This window comes from Aegilops tauschii, chromosome 4 (genome assembly GCF_002575655.3).
Source record: "Aegilops tauschii subsp. strangulata cultivar AL8/78 chromosome 4, Aet v6.0, whole genome shotgun sequence".
Classification (NCBI taxonomy): Eukaryota; Viridiplantae; Streptophyta; class Magnoliopsida; order Poales; family Poaceae; genus Aegilops; species Aegilops tauschii.
This window is the reverse complement of record NC_053038.3, coordinates 527,900,721-527,920,299: the sequence shown is the minus strand read 5'-3', so window position 1 is coordinate 527,920,299 and position 19,579 is coordinate 527,900,721.

Sequence of the window (19,579 nt, the reverse complement as noted above, 5' to 3'; positions counted from 1 at the left end):
TGGTGTTGAGCAAAAAACTTTCCGGGGATTTCAATGCGTTGTGTGACGCTGTGTTTTTTCGGTCGGAGTCGCGGCTTCGAGTCGTGTTATAAAGTGTTGACGGATCACTTTCTCTTCTTTTGCATGAAAGACTTTCGATTTATTCATCATCATATGTCAAAGCAGTATAAAGAACACTAGAAGGAAAAAATAACATCCACCGGTCACTTTGATGACGAAGCCATTGGCTTGTTGAATCGCGGCCTAGGGTTGGTCGGGGGGCTATGTTGCATCGATTTTCTCTACCACTGTGTGGTAAAAAAAGGGCAGAGGTCCTTCCAGCTGATAAAAATAGTTACCACAAAAATATGATAATACTCCATTCGGTACATAAATTTAGACGCGTCGACTTTTATAAATGTCAAACAAACATATGTAGGAACAAATAATAGGTTGACTATTTTAGGCATGGTGCAATTGTTGGGTTGAATCCATGGATATGTCACCATTGAACATATAAAAACACAATTCAATTCCAAAACAATTTTCTGATGCACAAGATCAATCTCTAGATTTGAACACAGCCACGCCACGTCCTCTCCATAAAAAAAGCTTAGGGTTTTTGTGCCTCCCGTCGGTCTGCCTAGGGCCATGGAGGTGCGATAGACCCTGACCCTTAATTACCGGTGGGAGGGATCTTGCTCCTCTTTCAAGTGTGTTTTGTAGTTTTTGTTTAGGGTTCGTGTGCTATCCAGTAAGCCGAGATGGCAACGCTTTTTTAAGGATGGAATGAGGGGCTCCCGCCTAGACACGGTTGTGGTGATACGTCTCGCGTCACTGACATGCGTGTAGAGGTGTGTCTCAGACGGATCTCACGGGATTCGGATCGGTGCTGGTCTTTGATGGATCTGCTCAAATTCAATCTTTGTTCCAATGTCTACATGTTGGATCATTTCAATCTATACTTCTTTTCGTTGACGATGATTGTTGTTCTGGTACGTTGGTCTTGTAGGGCCTTAGTGTGACGGCTTTTCAGTCGTCTACTACAATAAGTTTGGACCGGGTTCAGTATGGGAAGGGTGATGACGGCAGCACATCTTCTGCTCGTTTCAGTGCTTGTACCCGTCGTCGGGTGGTTTACGGACATACTCCCTCCGTTTCTAAATATAAGTCTTTCTAGCGATTCCATCAAATGACTACATACGGAGCAAAATGAGTGAACCTACACTCTAAAAATGCAGAATTGTTATTTTTCTATGTGTGTTTGTACCACCGTAAAATAATGAATAGATAAAAAATCTCGTAAAAAGTAGAATTCACGGCACACTGGTTTTTGCTGATAATTTTCCAAAACGTACTATACTCCATATGATCTGTCGCGTGCGAACCAACCTGTGGTTGGATAGTTAGGAGGATAGTGGTATACTCAACCCATCATCGTTCAAGTCCTAGGCTTGACATTGGTGCTCGCATTATTTCTGGATTTATTTCAGGCTTCCGGCGATGTTCCTTCAGTGGAAGAAGACGTTCTTGTCTGCTGCGAGGCGCCTGTGATGACTTTGTAAAATATCAAGATGCTATGCCGACACATTCTCTCGGAGGTGCTCATAGGGATAGAGTATGCGTGTGTGCGCTTATAGGGACGAGTGTATGCTGATGTATAGGAAGGACTTTCCATTGTGTTGTGTTAAAAAAAATGCTCTGCCGCGTGGGCATCATCAGATGAGTGTACAGCTCACCGGCCGAGCACAGAGGATCCGTGCTGGTGTGGGGCGGACCAGCGTCGTCCGCATTCCGCCGGGTACCACGGCCGGGTACCAGAGCCCGTACGCCCAAACGAACGGGCTCGGCGCCTCGCGGGCCCACCCCACCCCCGTGTTCGTGTTTGTTTAACAGCAGTACGGCCCAGGCCCTCGGCCGACGCGTGGAGTGGGCTGGGGACCGACCGTCCATGTGCAGGAGTGCACTGCTGGCTGGTCCCGAATTGTTTATTCCTTACCCTAAAAAAAAATTGTTTATTCCTGGGGCTGGGGGTCCTCGCTTGTTCTCCGACGAGAAAAGAAAAGAAATCGGAAAATGCCGGATGGCGACCAGCAGGTGCCTTGCCTTGTTTGATTGACGTGGTAAATCACGGGAGGGCTAGCTAGCTCGTGTGGTGCCCAACAAGAGATTACGGCGGAGATTGCGGGGGTTTATCCAGCCTCATGCTAGCTAGCGTTAAAAAAATATTCCAGCCTCATGGTAGAATATAATACTTCCTCCGTAAAAGAATATAAGAGCGTTTAGATCATCATTTCTGTATAAAGGGAGTAGTATCTATAGTCTATCTATAGGATAAAATAATGTAAGCAAGGATGGAGATGAAGATGGTGTGGCAAGAAGGATATAACAAAACGCCTGGTTCCTTCAGCCAAAGCTGGCGACGTCCCTTGTTACGCCCAACAAACGCTCAAAAAGCCAAAATACAATTCCTCCGACAACGGGCAAAGAGTACTAGCTTCCCCACATGGAAAAGAAATACGCACGTGGCGTTAGAATGCTGGAAATGTTGGCTACTGATGTCTGAGTTCCAAAACCCTCGCAAAACAGAAAAAAGGTTGTTTGCTAAACAAAAGAGAAAGGCCAACACAATCCTATCCAAACACTCCACATTTTTACTATGTGGCAAAAATATGCAAGTTTTTTTGTTTGTTTTTAGGTACATGCCAGCAGATTTATAATTTTCTGAACTGGACACATGGCAGATTTAAACATTTTTTAAATGTTCACACGCCAAGGTGTTTTATACACATGGCAAAATTTTCCGAAGAAAAAAAATCTCACGACCCCATGGATTTTTGTCTTTCAGACATGGCAATTTTAAGTCATTTTGTAATGCTCTTGTGGCAAACTTTGGGATTTTTAATCAATTTTCATGGTGATTTTGGGATTTCCCCCTACTTTTCCACATGGATATTTTATTATAATTAAGATGGAGATTTTATTATTCAAAACATGGCAGCTTTACTATCAAGAGCATGGCAATTTTATTTTTATAATGGCATGCCATTTTTACGATGTCCTTCTCACCTGCTGTATGAAGTAGGCGGACCCTAGATGGGCTTACCCAATATGGGTTCCTGGGAGCGTGTTCCTGAGCAGTTTTTTCCTTTTCGTCTTGTGTGTTTCCTGAGCCAATTTCATCGTATCTTTTTTGTTTTCTGTTTACAGATTTATTTTCGTATTTTTTAATACATGCCCATTTTTAAATACACATTGTACTTTTTATATATATCATGAACATTTTTTTGAATACATGTTAATTGTTTTGAAATACATGTTGAACACTTTTGAATGATAATTTTTTAAACTTCGTGAACTTCTTTCTAAATTATCTAAATATTTTTTTAATTGTCATGAACCTATTTTTGGAACATGTGATCATTTTTTTAATTGTCATGTACATTTTTCTGAATGGTTGTATTTGTTTTCTTGAACTACGTGAGCGTTATTTTCTACATTGTATAACATTTTCTGAAAATGTCAGTATATTTTGTTGAAACACGTCAACATATTTTTGAATGCTATAAACATTTTGTAAAACATGCTACTGCCTTTGGTCTATATTAATTTAAACTAAATCAGTGACAATTAATATGAATTAGAGGGAGCAAAACTTTTTTTTCATGATGTTTATACTTTCTATTTCACTTTGAACATTTCAATTTGTAAGGAAATTATTAATTTTTCGAATAAATGTATTTAGATTTTTTTAATCTATATCTATACCTATTATTAGAGCAAGGTGATATTCTTGGTTTCGTCCCGCATCTGATCCTACGTTACGTGAAATACATAAGGTGGTACTAATTTGTAGAGCAAAGTTACGTATCGGCTATTAAAAAAGGTTTGTATCACCAGAGTTGGGCCTGCGTTCCTCCACCTGGGCCTTCACACATACGTTTTGATCAAGCCCCTCAGGTTGTTTCAGTTTTGTTTCTAAAAAAAAGGTTGTTTCAGTTTTTTTTTTTAAGAATCCTACCTTCTCCCGCAAGGGATCGAGCAGGCGATCGAGCTCCTCCCATTTCCTATGCCCTCCCGTAAGTTGTTTCAGTTTTTTTTTTTAACAAAAAAATCAGTCGTCCGGTTGGGCCTTATCGGCCAGCAGACACGTCTCAGCTTTCAATGGAATAAAAATCTTCTCAGCTAGCGTAGGCCTGTATATGATGCGTCTTTTTTTGTCAATAGTGCCACCTTGCTCAGTTAAACCGATTACCGACAGTTTATATACTTTCTCAAACGATTGCCATCAGTCGCCTTGGGAAATAAACAGTGAGCTTATAAAACGGGATTAGCAAAACAGTTTGTGAATTACAATAGAGTTGACTGATTCATAAAGTATTTGCTGATTCAGAATATGTTCGCGAATTTTAAAAAATTGTCTATTCTAGAATTGTTCACCGATTCAAAAGAAAATGCTTAAAAACCATCCTCAATATATAATAATGTTCACAATTTTAAAAAAATGTTTGTAAATAGTAAAAAATGTCAAGAGTTTTAAAAATATTCCCAAATTCATAAAAATGTTCATGAATGATCAAAGGTTTACTCGCGTGAATTTGAAGAATTAACTGCCGGGTTGGATTGAAATATTATGGTATTTTTTTTAAATACGTTTCTTGAAATTCAGAACATTTCTTTGAGTTACCAAGTTTTTTGACAACCATGATATTATTTGGAAAATGTGCACATTGCTTCGATGTGTGAATAAATTTAGAAAAAAGAAACATTTTCATGCATTTCTGAACAAATTTTCAAAATCATGTGATGAGATGTCAACAAAATGTGGTCATCGTCATCGGACATTATGATTTTTTTTCTCCCGTTGCAACGCGCGGGCCCTTTTGCTAGTAAAAATAAAAAAGGAAATCGAGTGAATGTGGAAGGAGAGAAGAAAACGAACCAACAACGCCCAATGAATGTAGGCGCTCCCTGCCTCGTATCTTCCCTCTTTCCTTCTTTTTTTGCGGGGAGAAAGGAAGGTTTATTCCACAACGAGAGGGTTACAATCACAAGACAACAAGTCCTCACACCATGGAGGAATCGAATTCAACTGCACCTGAAAGGATCGATATAGTTGACTAGAGGGGGGTGAATAGGCAACTAACAATTTTTAGCTTTTCTTTACCAATTTAAACTTTGCATCAAAGTAGGTTGTCTAGATATGCAACTATGTGAGCAACCTATATGATGCAACAACAACAAGCACACAAACAAGCAAGAGATAGAGCACAATAAAACTTGCACAAGTAAAGGTATGAGATAACCAAGAGTGGAGTCGGTGGAGACGAGGATATGTTGACGAAGTTCCTTCCCTTTGAGGGGAAGTACGTCTCCATTGGAGCGGTGTGGAGGCACAATGCTCCCCAAAAAGCCACTAGGGCCACCGTATTCTCCTCACGCCCTCACACAATGCGAGATGCCGTGATTCCACTATTGGTGCCCTTGGAGGTGGCGACCGAACCTTTACAAACAAGGTTGGGGCAATCTCCACAACTTAATTGGAGGCTCCCAACGACACCACGAAGCTTCACCACAATGGACTATGGCTCCGCGGTGACCTCAACCGTCTAGGGTGCTCAAACACCCAAGAGTAACAAGATCCGCAAGGGATTAGTGGGGGGAATCAAATTTCTCTTGGTGGAAGTGTAGATCGGGGCCTTCTCAACCAATCCCTAAAGAATCAACAAGTTTGATTGGCTAGGGAGAGAGATCGGGCGAAAATGGAGCTTGGAGCAATAATGAAGCTTGGGGATAGAAGAGGTAGTCAACTAGAGGAAGAAGACACCCCTTATATAGTGGAGGAACAAATCCAACCGTTATCCACCAACTCAGCCTGCGCAGCGCGGTACTACCATGCCTGGGACGCGGTACACCGCAGGGGCACGCGGTACTACCACAGGGCCCCGCGGTACTACCGCCCGAGCAGCAGAAACCAGGACAGCCCAAATGCAATGAAGCAGAAGGCGGTAGAACCGCTGGCGCGGTACTACCGCTCCCCCTTGCGGTGTATGATGTCTACTACGCAACCTTTCTTCTTGTAGACGTTGTTGGGCCTCCAAGTGCAGAGGTTTGTAGGACAGTAGCAAATTTCCCTCAAGTGGATGACCTAAGGTTTATCAATCCGTGGGAGGCGTAGGATGAAGATGGTCTCTCTCAAGCAACCCTGCAACCAAATAGCAAAGAGTCTCTTGTGTCCCCAACACACCCAATACAATGGTAAATTGTATAGGTGCACTAGTTCGGCGAAGAGAGGGTGATACAAGTGCAATATGGATAGTAGATAAAGGTATTTGTAATCTGAAATTATAAAACCAGCAAGGTAACTAATAATATAAGTGAGTGTAAACGGTATTGCAATGCTAGGAAACAAGGCCTAAGGTTCATACTTTCACTAGTGCAAGTTCTCTCAACAATAATAACATAGTTTGATCATATAACAATCCCTCAACATGCAACAAAGAGTCACCCCAAAGTCACTAATAGCGGATAACTAACGAAGAGATTATGGTAGGGTACGAAACCACCTCAAAGTTATTCTTTCGGATCGATATATTCAAGAGTTCCTACTAGAATAACACCTTAAGACACAAATCAATCAAAACCCTAATGTCACCTAGATACTCCAATGTCACCTCAAGTATCCGTGGGCATGATTATACGATATGCATCACACAATCTCAGATTCATCTATTCAACCAACACAAAGAACTTCAAAGAGTGCCCCAAAGTTTCTACCGGAGAGTCAAGACGAAAACGTGTGCCAACCCCTATGCATAGATTCCCAAGGTCATGGAACCCGCAAGTTGATCACCGAAACATACATCAAGTGAATCAATAGAATACCCCATTGTCACCACGGGTATCCCACGCAAGACATACGTCAAGTGTTCCCAAATCCTTAAAGACTCAATCCGATAAGATAACTTCAAAGGAAAAACTCAATCCATTACAAGAGAGTAGAGGGGGAGAAACATCATAAGATCCAACTATAATAGCAAAGCTCGTGATACATCAAGATCGTGCCAAATCAAGAACACGAGAGAGAGAGAGAGATCAAACACATAGCTACTGGTACATACCCTTAGCCCCGAGGGTGAACTACTCCCTCCTCGTCATGGAGAGCGCCGGGATGATGAAGATGGCCACCGGTGAGGGATCCCCCCTCCGGCAGGGTGCCAGAACAGGGTCCCGATTGGTTTTTGGTGGCTGCAGAGGCTTGCGGCGGCGGAACTCCCGATCTATTCTGTTCTCCGATGGTTTTAGGGTATATTGATATATATATATATATATATATATATATATATAGGAGGAAGAAATACGTCAGTGGGCACGAGGGGCCCACGAGGGTGGAGGGCGCGCCCAGGGGGGGTGGGCGCGCCCCCTGCCTCGTGCCTTCCTCGTTGCTTCCCTTACGTACACTCCAAGTCTTCTGGATTGCTTCTGTTCCAAAAATAACTCTCCCGAAGGTTTCATTCCGTTTGGACTCCGTTTGATATTCCTTTTATGCGGAACACTGAAACAAGGGAAAAAACAGAAACTGGCACTGGGCTCTGGGTTAGTAGGTTAGTCCCAAAAATAGTATAAAAGTGCATAGTAAAGCCCATTAAACATCCAAAATGGATAATATAATAGCATGAATGCTTCATAAATGATAGATACGTTGGAGACGTATCAGCATCCCCAAGCTTAATTCCTGCTCGTCCTCGAGTAGGTAAATGATAAAAGAAATAATTTATGAAGTGTGAATGCTAGCAGGTGCATAAGTTTGATCAATGATAATTTCAATCACCTTTTCTAGCATCACTATATGTCATAACAGTAGTTCATCTCATAAAACTTCTCATGATCAAGTAACAAGCTATTCAAATGTTAAAGCATAGATCATAAACTTTCTAGCAAACTAAGTTCTCGGTCATCAAACAATTGCAATTCATCTTATTTTCAGGAAGGGTCTATGTCAGAGCTTTGATTCAGCAAACTTCACATACTCAACTGTCATATAGTATTCCATGATTGCTACCACTCAAAGCATATTTTTAGAACAAATAGCATCCATCGAACACAGAGAAGGATAGGGGCTTAATGTTTTCGCCTCCCAACTTATTTATCTTATAGATAATTGTCAACAATAATAATTCATGATCAAATATATTTGAATGGCCATATATGCTTAGATCTTTCCTCATCACATGATGCTTGCCAACTAAATAGTAGATTGGAATGAGAAGGAATACTACTGACACTTGCATAAAAGTAAAAAATAGGCCCTTCGCAGAGGGAAGCAGGGATTTGCAGAGGTGCCAGAGCTCGAAGCAAAAACAGAGATAAATAATTTTGAGAGGTATGCTTTTATTGTCAACATAACAACCAAGAGTTCCCAATATCTTCCATACTACATACATTATAGGCGGTTCCCAAACAGAATGGTAAGGTTTTTACTCCCCCTCCACCAACAATCATCAATCCATGGCTTGCCCGAAACAACGGGTGCCTCCAACTAACATCAATCCTGGGGGAGTTTTGTTTGCAATTATTTTTGATTTGATTTTGATCTTTTGATCATGGGACTGGGCATCCCAGTTACCAGCCATTTTTCTCGTGAATGATGAGCGGAGTCCACTCATCTTGAGAATAACCCACCTAGCATGGAAGATACTGACAGCCCTAGTCGCTACATGAGCGATTCGGGCATACAAAACAGATTATTATTTGAAGGTTTAGAGTTTGGCACATGCAAATTTACTTGGAACGACAGGTAAATACCGCATATAGGTAGATATGGTGGACACTCATGAAAGAAACTTGGTTCAAGGAATTTGGATGCACAAGCAGTATTCCCGCCTAGTACAGATATTTTGGCTAGCAAAAGATTCTAAAAAGCAAGCACCACATGTTGGAGGATCTATAACAATATAACTTCTATACAAATATACCCAACCATAACTCATTAAGTTGTCTTCCTTGTCCAACTTCAACTAATTTGATCAAATTTTAAAATAATTAATGGGGCTCACAATCTTAGAAGATGTCCAAGATAGTATATTTATATGTGAAACCTCTCTTCCTTCAATATTCTTTCATGAATTGTTCAAGTGACCAATACTATGTTTGCTAACTTTCAATAAATTTACCACTTCTACTTCTTATATGTGAAGTCATTACTCCCCATGGTATAAGCATATGAAACATATATAAATTCAGATTTATGATATTCAATTCATTCAACCATTTACTCATAGGATATTAGTGAAGCACGTGAGCAAATGACAAAATACTCCAAAAGATATAAGTGAAGCTCAATGAGTAGTTGAATAATTATGTAACTATGTGAAGGCTCTCCCATTTAATAATTTCAGATCTTGATATTTTATTCTAACAGCAAGCAAAACAAAATAAAATGACATTCTAAGAATAGTAAATCATGTGAAGAAGCAAAAACTTAGGATCAACCGATACTAACCGATAATTGTCGAAGAAGAAAGGTGGGATGCCAACCGGGGCATCCCCAAGCTTAGATGCTTGAGACTTCTTGAAATATGGATTGGGGATGCCTTGGGCATCCCCAAGATTGAGCTTTTTTGTCTCCTTAATTCCTCTCATATGATGGTCTTCTTAAATCTCAAAAGCTTCATTCACACAAAACTCAACAAGGACTCGTGAGATAAGTTAGTATAAACCAATGCAAAAACCTTATCATACTCTACTGTAGAAAATCACTAAAATTATTACTAAACATTGCATACTAAATGCCTCTGCATATTTAAAACTCCCATCATCAAATGGAATCATTAAACAAGAAAACATATGCAAACAATGCAAACATAACAGCAATCTGCCAAACCAGTACAGTCTGTAAAGAATGCAGCAATATCCATACTTCCCTAGCTCCAAAAATTATGAAAGAAAATTCCCACTTTAGATAATTTATCATAGCTTATTATTCAAAAGGTTTCAACATTTTATCACATTCTGACTTTTCTATGGAATTTTTGCAACAGCGGTAAACTTTCTGTTTTCAAACAGCAACATGTAGACTTGTAATTTAAGCATGGTAAGGGCTATCCTTGACATTTTTATTGAAATGAATGATGCAAAACATTAATCTAAATAACAGCAAGAAAATACTAATAAAAGAAAATGACGCTCCAAGCAAAACACATATCATGTGGTGAATAAAAATATAGCTCCAAGTAAAGTTACCGATGGACGAAGACGAAAGAGGGGATGCCTTCCGGGGCATCCCCAAGCTTAGGCTCTTGGTTGTCCTTGAATATTACCTTGGGGTGCCTTGGGCATCCCCAAGCTTAGGCTCTTGCCACTCCTTGTTCCATAGCCCATCGAATCTTTACCCACAACTTGAAAACTTCACAACACAAAACTTAACAGAAAATCTCATGAGCTCCGTTAGGATAAGAAAGCAAACCACCACTTTGAGGTACTGTAATGAACTCATTCTTTATTTATATTGGTGTTAAACCTACTGTATTCCAACTTTTCTATGATTCATACCCTCCGATACTACTCATAGATTCATCGAAATAAGCAAACAACACACGAAAAACAGAATCTGTCAAAAACAGAACATTCTGTAGTAATCTGTATCAAACGAATACGTCTGTAACTCCAAAAATTCTAAAATAAATTGGTGGACCTTAGGAATTTGTCTAGTAATCAGGTGCAAAAAGAATCAACTCAATTTCACTCTCTGGTAAAAAAATGGCAGCTAATATCGTGAGCGCAAAAGTTTCTGTTTTTTTACAGCATGATCATATAGACTTTACCCAAGTCTTCCCAAAGGTTCTACTTGGCACAAACACTAATTAAAACATAAAACCACATCTAAACAGAAGCTAGATGGATTATTTATTACTAAACAGAACCAAAAATCAAGAAACTAAAATAAAATTGGGTTGCCTCCCAACAACCGCTATCGTTTAACGCCCCTAGCTAGGCATGATGATTTCAATGATGCTCACATAAAAGATAAGAATTGAAACATAAAGCGAGCATCATGAAGAATATGACTAGCACATTTAAGTCTAACCCACTTCCTATGCATAGGAATTTTGTGAGCAAACAATTTATGGGAACAATAATCAACTAGCATAGGAAGGCAAAACGAGCATAGCTTCAAGATTTTCAACACATAGAGAGGAAACTTGATATTATTGCAATATGTAGAAGCATATGATCCCATCTCATAATAATTTTCAGTAGCATCATGAATTAATTCAACCATATAACCAAAGCATTCTTTTCATGATCTACTTGCATAGAAATTTTACTACTCTCCACATAAGCAAATTTATTCTCATCAATAGTAGTGGGAGCAAACTCAACAAAATAACTATCATGTGAGGCATAATCCAATTGAAAATTAAAATCATGATGACAAGTTTCATGGTTATCATTATTCTTTATAGCATACATGTCATCACAATAATCATCATAGTTAGGAGGCATGCTTTCATCATAATAAATTTTCTCTTCAAAACTTGGGGGACTAAAAATATCGTCTTTATCAAACATAGCTTCCCCAAGCTTGTGGCTTTGCATATCATTAGCATCATGGATATTCAAGGAATTCATACTAACATCATAACAATCATGCTCATCATTCAAATATTAAGTGCCAAACATTCTAATGCATTCTTCTTCTAACACTTTGGCACATGATACGTCTCCGTCGTATCTACTTTTCCAAACACTTTTGCCCTTGTTTTGGACTCTAACTTGCATGATTTGAATGGAACTAACCCGGACTGACGCTATTTTCAGCAGACTTTCCATGGTGTTATTTATGTGCAGAAACAAAAGTTCTCGGAATGACCTGAAACTCCACGGAACGTCTATTTGGAAATAATAAAAAATCCTTGCAAAAGATGAAGACCAGGGGGCCCACACCCTGTCCACGAGGGTGGGGGCGCGCCCCCTACCTCGTGGGCCCCCCTGGATCTCCTCCGACCTCAACTCCAACTCTATATATTTGCTTTCGGGGAGAAAAAAACCAGAGAGAAGAATTCATCGCGTTTTACGATACGGAGCCGCCGCCAAGCCCTAAAACCTCTCGGGAGGGCTGATCTGGAGTCCGTTCGGGGCTCCGGAGAGGGGAATTCGTCGCCATCGTCATCATCAACCATCCTCCATCACCAATTTCATGATGCTCACCGATGTGCGTGAGTAATTCCATCATAGGCTTGCTGGACGGTGATGGGTTGGATGAGATCTATCATGTAATCGAGTTAGTTTAGTTAGGGTTTGATCCCTAGTATCCACTATGTTCTGAGATTGATGTTGCTATGACTTTGCTATGCTTAATGCTTGTCACTAGGGCCCGAGTGCCATGATTTCAGATCTGAACCTATTATGTTTTCATGAATATATGTGTGTTCTTGATCCTATCTTGCAAGTCTATAGTCACCTACTATGTGTTATGATCCGACAACCCCGAAGTGACAATAATCGGGACCACTCCCGGTGATGACCATAGTTTGAGGAGTTCATGTATTCACTATGTGCTAATGCTTTGTTCTGGTACTCTATTAAAAGGAGGCCTTAATATCCCTTAGTTTCCATTAGGACCCCGCTGCCACGGGAGGGTAGGACAAAAGATGTCATGCAAGTTCTTTTCCATAAGCACGTATGACTATATTCGGAATACATGCCTACATTACATTGATGAATTGGAGCTAGTTCTGTGTCACCCTATGTTATGATTGTTACATGATGAACCGCATCCGGCATAATTCTCCATCACCGATCCAATGCCTACGAGCTTTTCACATATTGTTCTTCGCTTATTTACTTTTCCGTTGCTACTGTTACAATCACTACAAAACACCAAAAATAATACTTTTGCTACCTTTACTCTTTGTTACCGTTACCACTACTATCATATTACTTTGCTACTAAATACTTTGCTACAGATATTAAGTTATCCAGGTGTGGTTGAATTGACAACTCAACTGCTAATACTTGAGAATATTCTTTGGCTCCCCTTGTGTCGAATCAATAAATTTGGGTTGAATACTCTACCCTCGAAAACTGTTGCGATCCCCTATACTTGTGGGTTATCAAGACTATTTTCTGGCGCCGTTGCCGGGGAGCATAGCTCTATTCTTTGAGTCACTTGGGATTATATCTGCTGGTCACTATGAAGAACTTGAAAGACGCTAAGACAACAATTTATCCCTCAACTGCGAAGGGAGGTAAGGAACTGCCATCTAGCTTTGCACTTGATTCACCTTCTTTTTTGAGTAAGCTTGCGACACCTAAACCTGCTTCTGCTATTCGTTCTGATATGTCGCATGTTATTGATGATGCCACTTCTGCTATGCATGATACTTATGACGAAACTACTTCTATGCTTGATACTACTGTGCCACTTAGTGAATTTCTTGATGAACAAATTGCTAGAGCTAGAGAGAAAGAAATTATTGAAACTGATTATGTTGATGAAATTGATGATGAAAACTTGCCTGTTATTCCTGAGGGTTATGTTTTTGATAAAGAAGCTTCCTTAGCTATTTTAGCTTGCAAAGATAGATATGAGCTCAAGAGGTTATTAGCTAAATGGAATCAGCAATCTCTTAATGATAGAATGAGACCCGACCCTGCTTTTGCAACTTCACCTATTTGTGTTACCGATAAGGATTATGAATTCTCTGTTGATCCTGATATAATTACTTTGGTTGAATCTGATCCTTTTCATGGCTATGAATCTGAAACTGTTGTGGCACATCTTACTAAATTAAATGATATAGCCACCCTGTTCACTAATGATGAGAGATCTCGCTACTTTTATATCCTTAAAATATTTCCGTTCTCATTAAAGGGTGATGCTAAGATATGGTTTAATTCTCTTGATCCTGGTTGTGTGTGTAGTCCCCAGGATATGATTTAGTACTTCTCTGCTAAGTATTTCCCCGCTCATAAGAAACAAGCTGCTTTGAGGGAAATATACAACTTTGTGCAAATTGAAGAAGAGAGTCTCCCACAAGCTTGGGGGAGGCTTCTCAAGTTACTTAATGCTTTGCCTGATCACCCTCTTAAGAAAAATGAAATACTTGATATCTTTTATAATGGACTAACCGATGCTTCCAGAGATTACCTGGATAGTTGTGCTGGTTCTGTTTTCAGGGAAAGAACACCGGATGAATCTGAAATTCAATTGAATAATATGTTGACAAATGAAAATAATTGGACACTTCTTGAGCCAATTCCTGAGCCTATTCCTAAACCAACTCCGAAGAAGAGGGGTGTTCTATTTCTCAGTCCTGAAGATATGCAAGAGGCAAAGAAATCTATGAAAGAAAAGGGTATTAAAGCTGAAGATGTTAAGAATTTACCTCCTATTGAAGAAATACATGGTCTTAATTTACCGCCTGTTGAAGAAACATATGATCTTAATCCATTACCTATTGAAGGAACTCATGGTCTTGATAACCCGACACAAGTAGTAAAGGTAAATTCTCTCTATAGATATGATAAAGCTGAAATCCCTCCTACTAAGATTGCTAGCCAATGTTTGGATGAGTTTGATAACTTTATGGTTAAGCAAGAAAACTTCAATGCTTATTTTGGTAGACAATTAAAACAAAATGCTTATATGATTGAACACTTGGGTGATTACATGGCTAATGTTAGAGGTGAACTTAAACTCATTACTAAACATGCTTCTATGGTGACCACTCAAGTAGAACAAGTACTTAAAGCTCAAAATGATTTGCTCAATGAAATGAATAATAAGAAAAATTATTATGTTGTTAGAGTGGCTACTAGAACTGGTAGAATGACTCAGGAACCTTTGTATCCTGAAGGCCACCCTAAGAGAATTGAGAAAGATTCTCAGAGAAATAATATTGATGCACCTAGTACTTCTAAAAAGAAGAAAAAGAAAAATGATAGGATTTTGCATGCTTCTAGTGAACCTATTGCTGAAACACCTGGGAATCCAAATGATATATCTATTTCTGATGCTGAAACACAATCTGGTAATGAACATGAACCTAGTGAAAATGTTAATGATGATGCTCAACCTAGTAATGATAATGATGTGGAAATTGAACCTGCTGTTGATCTTGATAACCCACAATCAAAGAATCAACGTTATGATAAGAGAGACTTTGTTGCTAGGAAACATGGTAAGGAAAGGGAACCTTGGGTTCAGAAACCCATGCCTTTTCCTCCCAAACCATCCAAGAAAAAGGATGATGAGGATTTTGAGCGCTTTGCTGAAATGATTAGACCTATCTTTTTGCGTATGCGACTAACTGATATGCTCAAAATGAACCCTTATGCTAAGTATATGAAAGATATTGTTACAAATAAGAGAAAAATACCGAAAGCTGAAATTTCCACCATGCTTGCTAATTATACTTTTAAGGGTGGAATACCTAAGAAACTAGGAGATCCAGGAGTACCCACTATACCATACTCCATTAAAAGAAACTACGTTAAAACTGCTTTATGTGATCTTGGAGCCGGTGTTAGTGTTATGCCTCTCTCTTTATATCGTAGACTTGATTTGAATAAGTTGACACCTACTGAAATATCTTTGCAAATGGCTGATAAATCAACTGCTATACCTGTCAGTATTTGTGAGGATGTGCCTATTGTGGTTGCAAACGTTACTATTTTAACGGACTTTGTTATTCTTGATATTCCCGAGGACGATAGTATGTCTATTATTCTTGGAAGACCCTTTTTGAATACTGCAGGGGCTGTTATTGATTGCAACAAAGGCAATGTCACCTTTCACGTTAATGGTAATGAGCATACGGTACACTTTCCGAGGAAACAACCTCAAGTTCATAGTATCAATTCTATTGGAAAAATTCCATTGATTATTTTTGGAGGTTTTGAATTTCCTCTTCCTACTGTCAAGAAGAAATATGATATTCTTATTATTGGGGATGTGCATATCCCCGTTGAGGTAACATAGTGTTATTCGAAATTTCTCCGGTTCCATGTTAGTCGGAATGAGTTTGTTAACAAGACCTGATCAACCTTGTTAGTGGATTCCTTTTGATGAGCATGAGATGGATGAAATAAAGTAAAAATAGTATTTTTCTGTCTGTTTTCTGATTTATCCGTGCAATATAAAAATACCCCAAAAATAAAAGTTCTCCAAATGCCCTGAAAATGGAATATGATTTTTTCTAGAATATTTGAGAATTTCTGGCACTGAGAACACAGTAGGAGGGGCAAGCACCTGGCCACGAGGGTGGAGGGCGCGCCCTACCCCCCAGGGCGCGCCCCCTGCCTCGTGGGCCCACGGTGGCCCTCCTCCACTCATTCCTGCACCCATACACTCCTTCTTCCTCCCATAAACACCAATATCCAGCTCAAGCACGAGTTCTAGCTCATTTTGCTGCGATTTTCGATCTCCTTGCTCAAAGCACCTCTCACAAAACTGCTTGGGGGGATTGTTCCTTGGTATGTGACTCCTCCATCGGTCCAATTAGTTTTTGTTCTAGTGCTTTATTCATTGCAAATTTGTGCTGCCTAGGTGACCATGTTCTTGAGCTTGCATGCCAAATTTATATGGTTCCAAGTAGTTCTAATGCATGATATAGGCTCTAGGCACTTGTAGGAGTAGTTGCTATCAATTTTATTGAGTTTGGTTTGCTTTTGTTTGAAGTTACTAAAAACTTCAGAATATTTTAGAAAATAATGAAGAGATTTTTTAGGGGCTCGTCGAGCCGAAGCTCGAAGGAAAAACAAAATGAAGCACAGAGGCCCAAATATAATTTGCCTCGCACCGCGGAGGTCCGGCCGTGTGAATGGCCTTCTGATAATTTCTTGAGAGAAGCCGGGATTTATGATGATTTCTATTCATTGGCTGAGAATGCTGGCCTCACCGACTTCCTCCGCGACCAACGTCATCAGTATCTCTTACTCACTAATACTTTTGTGCAAAACTTCTACTATTTTCCTAAAGAAACACCTCCTTCAGTAGAGTTTCATTTATACGATGTTGTTAAGAAAATGCCACTAGAAGAATTTTGCAAGGTTTGCAAAATACCCTTCGAGGGTACCTTAGATGAACCACATCGTAAAGACGTGGACGGGTTTATTGACACCATTACTGTGGGGGAAACCAGGAAGGTTTCCGATGCAAGAATCACTAGCATACATTTTCCTGTTTTACGCTACTTTGCCATATTTGCTAGTCGTTGCTTAATTGGTCGCGGAAACTGTGGAAACCTCAATGTCCCTGATATTATCATTTTGCTCCATGGTTTATATTCCGACAACACTGTTAGTATGGGCGGTATTATTGCTAAACGGTCAAGTCTGAACCGTACTAAGGGCCCCATCTTTGGAGGTATTTATGCTTCACGCCTTGCCGCACATTATAACATACCTATTAGGCTCTATGAGAAAGAAGAAAAATTGCTGCCCAATGCTTATTTAGATTATAAGAGTATGTTAGCGCATGACTTTATTGTTAAGAATAGGGAAGGGGCGCTTAAATATAAATTGTACTTTGATAAACATCACCTTGAGACCATTACCTTGCCTACTCCTTCCTTGTTTAATTTATCTGAAGGTCCGTATCTCGTTCCGTGGGCGGCCATTCAAGCCTACCGGAACCCTACACCCGCCCCGGAGCCGGAACCACAATTTGAGCCTCCACGACAGTCTGATTACTTTTGGGATCCGGAGATGACTGCCAGCCAGTGGCAGTCAGAGTCCTCTTCATCTCAGTACGACCCCAGCTACAACTATGGATATCCGCCAGGCCATCCGTGGCAATGAACCAACTTAGGCCAAAAGCCTAAGCTTGGGGGAGTACGTATTTCTCACCGACATTACATTTATGTTTACACACACTCATTGCTAGATGTCGGTGCTCATACTCTTTCACTGTAATATCCATGCTAGTTTATTTTCTTTTTCCAGCTTTCTTCTTGTGTGTTTGTTAAACCTTAAGAAAAACAAAAAAAAATAGTGTAGCTTTTAGTTAGTTTACTTTTCTTGTTGTAGTAGTAATAATTAAAAAGAAAACCCAAAAAGATTTCTTGTTCTTCTTTTGCTTGTTGGGAGCTTTCCCGTGTAAATAGTTTTATTTGTTTTCTTTTCTTTGGGGGTCGTAGGAGAAGACCATGATTAAATTGTTGAAGTGGCTCTTATATGCATTATTGTTGATTTAACCAAGAGGCCATATTGCCTTGTCTTCTCCTGTTTATTGAATGCTCGCAGATTCCGGCTTAGTCCAATGCACGTGCACTCTTATTATTATTCACATCGTTTGGTCGTGCAAGTGAAAGGCAATTATGACGATATATGATGGACTGACTGCGATAAGAAAAGCTGGTATGAACTCGACCTCTTTTGTTTTTGTAAATATGATTAGTTCATCGTTCCTGATTCAGCCTATTATGAATAAACATGTTTGCAATGACAATTAGAGATCATAGTTTCTCATGCCATGCTTGATTAGCTATGAGTTATAATGGTTTACCTTGTGTGCCAACATGCTATTAAAATGGTTGTGATGTGGTATGATGGGGTGGTATCCTCCTTTGAATGATTTAAGTGACTTGACTTGGCACATGTTCACACATGTAGTTGAAACAAATCAACATAGCCTTCACGATATTTATGTTCATGGTGGATTATATCCTACTCATGCTTGCATCCAATGTTTATTAATTTTAATGCATGTTCATGACGATTGTCGCTCTTTAGTTGGTCGCTTCCTAGTCTTTTGCTAGCCTTCACTTGTACTAAGCGGGAATACTGCTTGTGCATCCAATCCCTTAAACCCCAAAGTTATTCCATATGAGTCCACTATACCTTCCTATATGCGGTATTTACCTGCCGTTCCAAGTAAATTTGTATGTGCCAAACTCTAAACCTTCAAATAAACATTCTGTTTTGTATGCTCGAATAGCTCATGTATCAACTAGGGCTGCCCTTATCTTCCATGTTAGGCGGGTTATTCTCAAGAGGAGTGGACTCCGCTCCTCACTCACGAGAAAATGGCTGGTCACCGGGATGCCCAGTCCCATGCTTTATGCAAACTAAACCAAAATAATTGCAAACAAAACTCCCCCTGGGACTGTTGCTAGTTGGAGGCACTCGTTGTTTCGAGCAAGCCATGGATTGATGCTTGTTGGTGGAGGGGGAGTATAAACTTTACCATTCTGTTTGGGAACCGCCTATAATATGTGTAGCATGGAAGATATCGCCATCTCTTGGTTGTTATGTTGACAATGAAAGTATGCCGCTCAAAATATTATTTATCTCTATTTCAAAACCGAGCTCTGGCACCTCTACAAATCCCTGCTCCCCTCTGCGAAGGGCCTATCTATTTACTTTTGTGTTGAGTCATCACCCTCTTATTAAAAAGCACTAGCTGGAGAGCGCACCTGTCATTTGCATTCACTACTATTAATTTATATTGGGTATGACTATGATTGGATCTCTTTTACCATGAATTACAATGTCTAGTCAGTCCTTGATCTTTAAAGGTGCTCTGCATTTATGTTTTGCGGTCTCAGAAAGGGCTAGCGAGATACCATCTTGTTATATCATATCATGATTGTTT